The sequence below is a fragment of the Dermacentor albipictus genome, unplaced genomic scaffold, assembly GCF_038994185.2.
Source record: "Dermacentor albipictus isolate Rhodes 1998 colony unplaced genomic scaffold, USDA_Dalb.pri_finalv2 scaffold_21, whole genome shotgun sequence".
Lineage (NCBI taxonomy): Eukaryota > Metazoa > Arthropoda > Arachnida > Ixodida > Ixodidae > Dermacentor > Dermacentor albipictus.
Genome location: NW_027225575.1, coordinates 5,551,540 through 5,562,920, shown reverse-complemented (window position 1 = coordinate 5,562,920; position 11,381 = coordinate 5,551,540).

The window sequence follows — 11,381 nt, the reverse complement described above, 5'->3', positions numbered from 1 at the left end:
GTTTGCTGCATGCGTAGTTGCTGTGTGGTTGCTGTGCGTGTGATGATCGTTGCAGTCCGTGAAAGTTCGTGTCAGCGTGGCCTGGGATGCCAGTAATGAGTTGCCTGTGCTTTTATATACTTCCGCAAGTAAATTAACCGTGTGTCCACGCATGCAATTTATTTTATAAACTTCATGCGCCGCCTGCGCAGTGAATTCAAGGTTCGCGCTCAGCTGCGAGTCCGTTTAAACGACCGTCACCGAGCGTGATTAGTTGTCACGTTTTCTGTTGTCCTTCCTCAGCCACGGGAACTGTTCTCTGTGTTCAGAAGTGTAAATACGAGCACCGAAACACGGCAAGTGTGTACGCATGATCTCGTACAGATTAAACAGTGTCGTTTCGCGAGCCAACAGCGGATGGTCCATTAAGCGATGAACGAACATGCGCGAGCGAATTTATTGCTACTGCTCATATTGATATATTTTTTTCTTTCTTTTATAGGGGGGCGGGAAAAAATTGAAGCCCGATGCACTGCATTCAAGCACCACTGCAAATTCAAGTGCCTGCATGCGAAAGTAATTAAAGGGATCTAATGATTATGATACAACATAAATTATACGTTGCATGCTTTATTTGAGCTTCGTGTAACGGTTGCAACTGGTTATAAAGCGACTCGAAAACATTTTACAATGGTAGTAACAGTCTGAAACTAACTCGCGATTTCGTAGGTCTGGCTAAAAACAAAAATTGATAAAGCAACATAAGTTCTCTAAATTTATCGCATAACGTAAACACTTCGCAAATCAGCGAGTCAGCTTAGTGTGATGTAATGTAAACAAATCGCGATACGCGCCGCGACCAACTACATCCGAACAACTTGAGGCAATACTTTACCCTGCAGGGCATGTGCAGTTCAATTCTGCTATTTTTGTCTCGTCGGTCAAATTCAGGTCGACTCGGTGTGGGTCTTTACTAAGCGCGGACGACTGCAGCACGAATGCGATAACGTGCACAGGACCGTCAGAGCAACAGGTGGAAGCGACGGCACTACACTCAATGATGTGGCCCGCCGCAACGACTTGGTCGCCTTCGACGAGACACCTGACACCGTCCCTAACATGGTTGAGAATTGTGCTTAGAGGCAAGGGTGCTGTAAAACGGAAAAAGAACGCATGTTAACCTCACAACACGTTGAAAGGAGACGAGCGCACATGGTGTGGTCGCGTTAAGCAAATGCTTTTCGCATCAGTACACTAAAAACGTACAGCGATTTACTTTACGAATTTCCGTTTCAAAAATGAAAGAATAACAGGTTGAGAGGTTACTAACCACCGAACAAACCGTCCTCGTCAACATCCATCGTGATTTCGCGAACTACGATCGCTGCGCACTGCGGCTGGAGCGGCGACGGGCCACCGGCATCCACACTTAGGAGCTTCGTCACCTCGCCGCTAGGAGCCGACTCTGTTCGATCTCGAGGCCAATAGTGTACTCAAGTCTATTGAAAATTTAGGCCATTCTTCGCTGGAACAGCCTCTCTTCCTTTTCGATGTTCCATTCCAAGGGCTAACGCCCTAGCGAAGCTCCTTCCATGTCGACCGCTTCCGTACAGCACGAGTATCTTTTATCGGGCGCCCTCGTCCACCAGGGCAATTCGCCACCTCTGACGCTCTCGGGCCCACAATATACTCCTCGCCCCCATAGGCCGAGCCCTTATAGCGTCGTGGACCTCCGTGGCCAGATAGCAAATTTGACGAACCGTCGGCCTGGCGAGAGGCGTCGTTAATTGCCGCACTGCTCGCGCCGTTTCCGTCCCCCGGCACGGCCCCCCATCTTATCTGAGTACCGCCCTGCAACAGCTCGCGGGTCATCTTATGTTGTTTTAGCGTGCTCTCGGCCCCGCTGTAAAGGCGACTGCGGGAAGGCGGTCGCGGATGCTTATCGTGGCTCGCAACGAGGTGGAGCGCACTTCCGCCGAGCGAGCGTGGAAACTGACGCACACAACCGACGATTCCACGAGCGAACCATGACTGCGCTGCATAGTATACTCGCGAAACCAACTACAACGGGCCCCCTTTTTTGTGCTACGTTTTCGCTGAGCATGTAGGGTATCGTTTCACTTTTGTGCGATGATCCGCAATCTAAAACAGACTGTATCGACGTTTACAGCATTGCCCTCAATATATGGGCCGGATCTATATTCAGAATGATGAACTAAAGAGCACTCTTTTGAAGTGAAGTTTTCTTCGATGACTCCCGCATTTTGGGAAGGGGGGGGGGGGGTGACCGTGTATGCTGTTGCTGTCTTGCTGATGAGGTCATACAAACAAATAAAGGTAAATGGCGTGCTCGACCGTGGAATCGAACCTCGGTCCCTTAACGCAGCAGCCAGATGCTCTAGTCATTAGGCCACAATCGTTTTTTTTATCCGTTTGTTTCACTGCTTGTTTGCACAAACCAACACAGAGTATAATTGTTAAAAACGAGTCAGCCCACCTTTACCGACACAATAGGATTGAAATTTCTTGAATGCAACCGAGTCCTGAAGCACTGTAATTCCATCAGGCAGCGCCCTATAGACTTGTCTGTACTGCCCGACACTTTCCGTGAAATTTTCACGTACTTAATTTTTTTAATTATGGTGTTTTACGTGCCAAAACCACTTTCTGATTATGAGGCACGCCGTAGTGGAGGACTCCGGAAATTTCGACCACCTGGGGTTCCTTAACGTGCACCTAAATCTAAGCACACGGGTGTTTTCGCATTTCGCCCCCATCGAAATGCAGCCGCCGTGGCCAGGATTCGATCCCGTGGCCTCGTGCTCAGCAGCCCAACACCATAGCCACTGAGCAACCATGGCGGGATTTTTTTCACGTACTGACATCAGCTTGCAATGTATTACCTGCATATGCGTTTTCCACAAGCCGGGCAGGCCAAAGAGCATAATCTGGTCGCGAGGAATTTCCGTCGTATAAACTGGTAGAAACATGGCGCCGTACGGATCTAGTGGTAGCTCTTCTTTCCACATCAACACCTCTGTCAACGTCTCTGTCAACATGTCGACTGTCAGATTTTTCTGTGACATATTTGAGCAGCGTTTCTAAAAAAATATATGCAAGGACCTATTTGATACACTCACGCTAGAGCCTATATATCGATTGACACAGCGTGGAGGACAAGGAATAAATGATTTAAAGAGGGTTAAAAAGTGCCAGTCATTCTTCAAATCGCGTACGAACACTCTACCAATGAAAACATGGCTGAGCGGAAGTAGGTTTGCCCATACCGCGGGCGACGCTCTCACTACTCTGAACCTGATGCCATTGAGCATGTTTGACTAGAATGCTGGGACCCAGTCATTTAATGGGCCATTATACTTATACCTTCCTATGCTGAAGCTGGGTGCTGCTCATATTCCATGTCTACAAATAAACATGCAGAATAACGATGAATGCCCATCACTGCCGAATCATATATCTACATATTGGAGTTGGAATGCGCAACAGTTTGACGATACACACAGAAGAGACGCTGCTATACCAGCTGCTATAGCTGCTATACCAACACGCCCAGTCGTCAACCTTGGCAAGTTTCATATATCTACATTTATTCTTCAGGAGCGGTATACTCGGTGAATAAGTGCTGTCGTTTTGTCCCTTTATACCTCGCCTCCCTTCACTTCGTCTTCACTCAATGGCTTTAGCTCCGAAAACCATTTTTTCGCCATTTTATTGGCTTATGTTACTAAATTTTTTTTGGATCGTCGGCAACGACGACCCCTATTCTTTTATCTTTGATTGGCGTTCTATGCACGTTATGCCTTCGGATGGCGCTGGCTTACCCCCACATTTCTTTTAGTAGTCTTTTTTGCCCTGGGAGAAAAACTAAGCAAGGGACATTATACAGAGGGCTAATAAAAAGACACTGATCCGCCGTGGCTGCTCAGCAGCTATGGCTTTGGGCTGCGAAGCACGACGTCGCGGGATCGAATCCCGACCACGGCGGCTGCACTTCGATGGGGGTGAAATGCCAAGACACCCGTTTACTTGGATTTAGGTGCACGTTAAAGAACCCCAGGTGGTCCAAATGATTCCGTAGTCCCTCGCTACGGTGTGGCTCATAATGAGATAGTCGCTCTGGTGCGTAAATCCTCACAATTTAATCAATTTAGGAAAAGGAGATTAGGCCACAATCGTATACGCATACTCCTATCATTGCCAACGCCAACCAGCTCTTTGAGATGACCGCCACGTGTGGCACGTCGCGTAGCACGGGTGCGTGAGTGGGCATGCGCGGGCAACCGAGCAGACGCGACAGTACTGTGTTTGGACTGCTTATCACGTGGAGGGGAAACTGCTTCAGTGCATCAAACAGGGTTCCCCTAAAAGAGGTAACTGGAACGTTAATGCATTTCGTCAGACACACTGAAAATGAATATCGTGAAACTGGTGCAGTCAAGAGAATTAATTCGTTCCAAGTGGATAGGCTTTGCGAACTCACCGGCTATAATTCGTAGATTTAAATATGTGCCGTAAAATAATTAAATAAAAAGTTAGCTGGGTTATTAGGTTATTTATTTAAAGGCATACTGATTTTTCGCACAACTTATGACAGCCTCGTCGAGTAATTTAGATCAAGGGATAGAATTGTGCTGTCTGCCACAGGCAATTTTTTAAAAAATTGGACCTTACAAAAAAAAAAGAAGAACACACTCGCACACCCGGTGTAATGCTTCCCACGACGATAACTGCCTTTAAGGGGGTTTCGGCCATATATTTTTCTATTGTGATGCCACCTATTTTAAGGAGGAGTGTCTATTAGGTTAGTTGGTCTTGCGTTCTAACATGAGTACCTTGGCGGATAACGTTGCAACAAACAAACACAGAAAAGACAAGGAGGAGCGCTACTGTAAACAGTTTATGAACATGAGACCATCACAATAACCCCGACGTAACAATATGACCTCGAGTCAAAGAGCGGCAATTATCAAGTCCTACTCAGCAGCGTTGAAGCATGTGATCTCCTCGCTGATATACATGGGACATTCTTTTTGATAAAATGCATGTACGAAAAACCAACCGAGACGCGCTGTCGTTGACCTTGCCTAGAATATCCCGAAGTCACGCTTTCTCACGTCCAGACGCACTGAGACCAAATGTGCGCATTCGTCGCCCACTTTTAGGTCAAGGCCGTCGTTTGCACGTCGCTTGCCTGGCTGATGCAAAATTTTCTGCACGTTATTGGTGTGAGCATAAACAATGCATGAATCTATCCGCATTCAAACGCAGGCCTCACGCGAACACAAGCCTCGATCCTGCGTTGAATCGAAACTAATTCGTTCCACAGCCCACATTGGCTGGCCATAATTACTAACGGGAAACGGAACCCAATATGTCAGAACTGCATAAATCAAACATTGGTATACCCAAAATCACATTCTTTGGGGGTGCGAGGACTTACCCCCTCCAATGTCGCTTCTGCCAGCTCCCTCACAACAGACGTGGGAGGAGCTGCTTAGAACGCCGGGTCAAAAACTACAAAAAGCCCTCGTTGCCTGGGCCGAAAGGGTCGCTCCTTGTGAGAGGCCATCCTAGGACTCGGGCCTTCCAGAGCTTACCTGAGCAGAATTTTTTTTAAATTGTTACCACCGCCATTCACAATGCAGGTGGAATGTTTAATGGAGGGACTCCTCGTGTATTGCTCGGTACCTTTGTTTGCTCCTAGCTCTAATCCTACCAACGATCTTTAACAGCATGTTAGTGGCTGAGAATACCGGACGAACGTCGCGTCTGCCTGCAGCCTTCTTGAGGTTGCGAGAAATTTGCCTAAGTACGGCCTTACGTCTGGCCACCCCTTCAAAGAATGGGCTCTTTCCCTTCTGGCTGCGTGTTTCGCCCTTTGTAAGTGATGACTCGGCCAGAGCAATAACGACAAACGTACCAAGACTAGTATATCGACCTTTAGTTTGTGAGCGTAATTAGTATCGGTTCAGCAAAATTTTAAACTGCGCGAGGAAGACAGGATGCCAACAGAAACATAGACGCAGACGTTTCTGTTCATGTCCTGTCTTCCTCGCGAAGTTTAAAATTTCGCTGAACCTATGAACCGACTAACCCAACAACATGCCTAACATCAGTATCGGTATCTCGCGGCTTCTTTCTCCTGTGATACGGCAGACAACTGCGATAACAACAGCCATTTAGTATGTTAATGGTGATAACGACGATGAAGACTTCGTGATTCCGAAGGTATACGACAACGATGACATGGTAAGGACGACGGCCGCAACCACGGCACGACGACGACGGTAACATGACGACTATACGATGGCGACGACGCTGGCATGGTGACTGCGATGACATGACGCCTTCGCAAGGAGAATCGGAAGCTTCAAATTCTAAAATTACGAGTCGTGCTTCTCGGTACACGCGGCCTTCTGTTAACACACAGCCACCTATATACTTTTTAAAACTGCATTCATTAGAAAGAAATAAATGCCAAGAAGAGGAAAAAGAAAAACGAATGAAGGCGCCCCGGTCAATGTTAGTAAGACATAGGATAAAGTTAACAATGAAACCAATACCAGTCAATGAAAATTCACAAAGCAATAATATTCATCCCCATTTATTGCAGTTGTAATGTAAATGTAATGGACAGTTTACTGTAAATAAGCGCAATTTGAATCGCTTCAACAGCACAGGTATCGTGATTTTAATGCTTTCGCCCAACATTGGTTTCTGCGGTGCTTGCGGGCTGCGTAATTTTTTTTTTGTCTTTATGGTATAGAACTGAAGTTGTGCAAGCCAAGTGGCCTGTGTCGTAATACTGTCATTCGTATAATAGAAACAAGTCGCACAGCTTTGACCAACACTATGGAATGTCTCTGCTTAAAAGTCGCCTGCAACATGCCTGCAAAATCCCTGCAACATCTCTGGCATGAAAAATGCGTCGTGTGTACACCGCTGCGATTCCGTTTCCTTCTTCAAACGAACAACTCGAACGAACAACCCACGATGGTTGTCTATACACTTGTTATTCTTGTTAGCAGTATTATTGTTAGACCAGCAACGCGTAAGGAAACCTACCGAAGTGGAGCAGGAAGTAATTCCTGCATTTGTTCTTTCCCGTAGAAGTTTTCCCCTGAAAGGTGAAAGCACTTCTCATTTCTATTTTTCGTGTAGACTTGTTTTACATCGCAGAGGAGCGGAGCCAGGTTGTCGACAACAGCTAAGTGTGGCAGGGCACCTTGACAGGACTCACATTCTACCTCTTTGCAGTTTCGGTGAGTTGAAAAGCGTTACAAGAAAGTGCTCCGGCCACCCCAGCGACGCCGACAGTGAGTGAGGACACGCTGATATACTCTTCTGTCAGTGACGAAAGCTCGGATGAAGGTCACTTTGTGCTCGTGACAAGGCGTAAAGCAAAGAGAAGGCTACTTATGCCTTCTGCTTCAGTAAGTAAGGATACCATGATTACGCGAGAGCCACCGGTTCACACTATTTTGTTTGTACCATTTTACTAATCGAAGTTACCTTTTAGGCCCATTTAACGTCCCTTTTCGCACGCAGCACGTGCCTGTGCTCTGACAGTAGCTGCTGCGATATGATTCCACGGAAAGCACTCCGGTGCATACTGATAATAGTCTCAACTGGCTTAAACGTCAAGCCACGTCTGTGTCTCTTGAGGCCCTCTCCTCGGGACAAATCACATATGTGAGGATCAATGGTTGCAAGAATATTCTCGCTATCGACGTTACGTAACGTAGTGCGCTGGATGTATTGAACAAAGTCAATATGTTGGGGGACGTCAATGTACTCTCTTAGATGCCAGATGGTAAGGACTCTACGGCAGGTGTGATTTAGGATGCCGACACTTCCATCAGTGAAAGTGACTTTCCGATTCTCATTAAGGCGGTGACGGAAGGTGTGCTCATATTGCAAGCCCGTCGTCTGGACAATTCGCTATGTGTAAAACTTGTTTTAGAAGGAGACATCCTTCCATCACAAGTCAAAGTTGGCCATTTTCGTCATGCAGTGCAGCCCTTTGTGCCGAGACCACTTCAGTACTAGAATTGTTGTAAGATGGGACACGTCAGCGCTGCTTGTACTAATTCTGCCAGGTGCTCGCGAAGCTCAGAGTCACGCAGTACAGACGCTTGCCATGTAGAACACCGCAAGTGCGGCAGTTGTCACGGCCCTCACGATGCGTCTTCAAAGGATTGCCCAAACATGAAGGAGATGCAAGTGTTGAAGCAAATGGTCAGAAACGGTTCCACCCACAAAGAGGCTGCTGCCAAGGTTCGACGTCAGCACTCTCGTCACCGGAGACCTCCTAGGAAACCCGTCGCCGAAGCTAGGCATGCGCCTCTCCCACGGATGGTCCACCCACCAGCACAAGCGTCCAACAATGCCAGCAACAAGCATCCTGAGAAGGACATAAGTATCATTAGCCTACCTGACGTGTGGCCAGCGCTGCCGTGAATAACCCGCCAGCAGAGCCACAGCATCGCTCGTCCAAGAACACTTCACAACGAGTCTCTGGCAACAATCAAGATAAGGAGGCCATAGCCATGGTAAAACCCCTCATGAATGCCCTTCGAGTGCTCCTAGCTGGAATTCGCACTCGGCCCGCTCATAATGCACTTAAATATTGCATGCTCTAAATCCGGTACTGTCAAGTCTGGAGAAGCACCATGGCTCTTCCTCTGCAGCTCTTCCGAAAAGAAGTCAAAGAAGCTTCGATTTTCCATTGGAATGTCAGAGTCCTTAAAGGCCCGCATTTCGGATATTCCGCCATTTGTATTTAAGAAACAGTTTCCAATAATCGTCATTTGCGAACCACGCCTTCGCAATGCCATAGAATTATCTAACTATGAAGCTTTCTTGTCTGCTACCTGCAACGACCACAGTAGATGGTTTATATCAGGTGCGAGTTCACCTATTTTGAGCATCCAGTAACACCTGATGATAACAACCAATACGTGTGCTGGACAGCAAAATTGCAATAGCCTTGAAGCCGCTTTGACACGGCGAGATTAAGCGCTCTAATATCAGCGACACTTGGGCTGTGGATCATCATCGGCGATTTCAGCGCTCAGCACCTACTGTGGGGAAGCCAGAAGATGGATCGTCCGGGAAGATGAGTTTTCTCCTTTGCGTCAGATCATCAACTGTATTGTATAAACGACGCCAGTCCTACGCTTTTGCGGGGACTGACAAATAGCAGCTGCCTCGACCGGACTTTTGTGTCACCAGCCTAAGTAACAAAGTGCAATTGTTTGCGGATAATTAAGCCCATGAAGGTGACCATATTTCCACCTATATAACTATCAAAGGCCTAAGCAAGTCGTACATCACCGTTTCTTCACACATCAACTGGTAAAAGTACAGGTCACTCACAGAGAAGTGGTGTCAGGGAAATAAAGAACGTTCTCTTGAAAACCTAGAAGGCATAATCAAAGATGCTACTCAAAGGGCGTCCTCTAATTTGACACCTTTATCACAGTTTTCCGAATATGAAGCGAAATAGGAGCGGCTCCGAGGCAATCTGTCGTCGTGCCGAACGACGGTACAGGCGCACAAAATCCATCTACGATTTGAGGGAGGCGAGATGGCTGCAGAAGAAGATTCAGCGCCGAATCAATGTACTCCAGTCTCTAAGATGGAAATCTTTATGCGAATCGCTTGATCCACACAAGCCTCTATTCAAATATGGAGAATTCTCCGCGGCCTAAGAAATTGCCACAGCAAGATCGCCCCTTCAAGTGCCTTGCTCTGCAACAAGGTCGTAGCGAAATTCAAGTAGCAGAAGACTTCTGCGCGAGGGTTGCCGGTAAGGGGTCCGCGTTCACCGCGAGTGATCTAGAAAACGCACCGATGTCCCAAGTTTCCATGATGGACAATCTGTTCTCTGTAGAGGAGCTCCAAGCAGCTTTGACAGCATGCAGGCGTTCTTCATCACTCGGACGTGATGGTGTCACCTACATAGCGCTGTGTAACCTCGGTCAAACAGCTTGGCGTGCCCTAACCGTAAACACCGACTCGTGGTGCAATGGTTTGGTTCCTCCTTCGTGGAAGTCCAGCCGCCTCGTTCCTCTTCTCAAACGAGGCAAATCTACCCTGGACCTGGCCTCCTATCGCCCCATCGCACTAGCCGGCTGTTTTGGAAAGGTGATGGAGAGGATGGTACTGACTCGCCTGTACCTGGAGCATAACGATATATAGCCTGATGCTATGACCGGCTTTCGGCATGGACGATCCTCTATAGATAATGTGATTGACCTTGTCTCGTATGTGCAGCAAGAAAAAAGCCAAAAGAGATTATCTGCGGCGATGTTCTTGGGCGTGAAAGGGGCATACAATAATGTATCACGTGACGCTATTCTGGACGCCTCGAGGAACACTGGATTGGGGGGCTGTGTCTACCAATGGATATATAGTTATTTGAAGGGCAGAACCTTCTTTGTACAGATAGAAGATGGTACAACAACGCACGACTACACTTGTCGCGGTGTTCCTCAAGGTGCCGTCGTGAACCTTACTCTGTTTAACTTTGCGCTCATCGCACTTGATGATGTACTTCCATGGTCCATGCATCTGTCAATTTACGCAGACGACATCTGCATTTGACCATCAGGGGTTACGCGTCTGCACGTACGCGCCAGGCTTCAGAGAGCGGCTACACTGACGTCAGACTACCTTCAAGGGCGGGGACTAGAGCCGTCATCTGAGAAGAGCTCGCTGGTTGCCTTCACGCGCACGGTGACAGGGCCATCAGTCAATAAAATCAATGGACATGCTATTACTTATGAAAAGACCCACTGCTTTCTGGAAGTAAATGTAGATCGCGACTTGTCCTGGAGCGCTCATATTACCTACATGAAAAAGAAACTCGCCATGATCACCCACGTGTTGAGAATCCTTGCGGGAAAATCGTGGGGTGTATCTGTACGAGCGATGCTTCAAATTCATACTGCCTTTTTTCCCGGGTTCATGTGCTACAGTTTACCTGTGCTGGGCAGGACTCGAAGAACAAGCGCACACATCCTCTAGTCGGTTCAAGCCCAAGCACTGAGAATATGCCTTGGCCTTCCGAGATATGCATCTTCAGCAGCTACTGTGGTCATCGCGCGTGATCACCCAATCACAACATATATTCGCGTCGATACCTTAAGAGTGTACATCACGTTTTTCGCCTGGATTCGATCACTCCACCTCGCCTCACTTCCTTCTTCTAGGCCACACTCTGCATTCAGCGATTTATTGCTTCGCATCGTGCAGTGCTTCCCTCGAACTTCACGCCTGCAGCAAGACCACCATTACCGTTGTGGTGCCCACATTCCCTTGAAGCGCTCCTAACCATTCCTAGAATCCCAAAGAAAGCACAGTCGTCATTTTTGGCC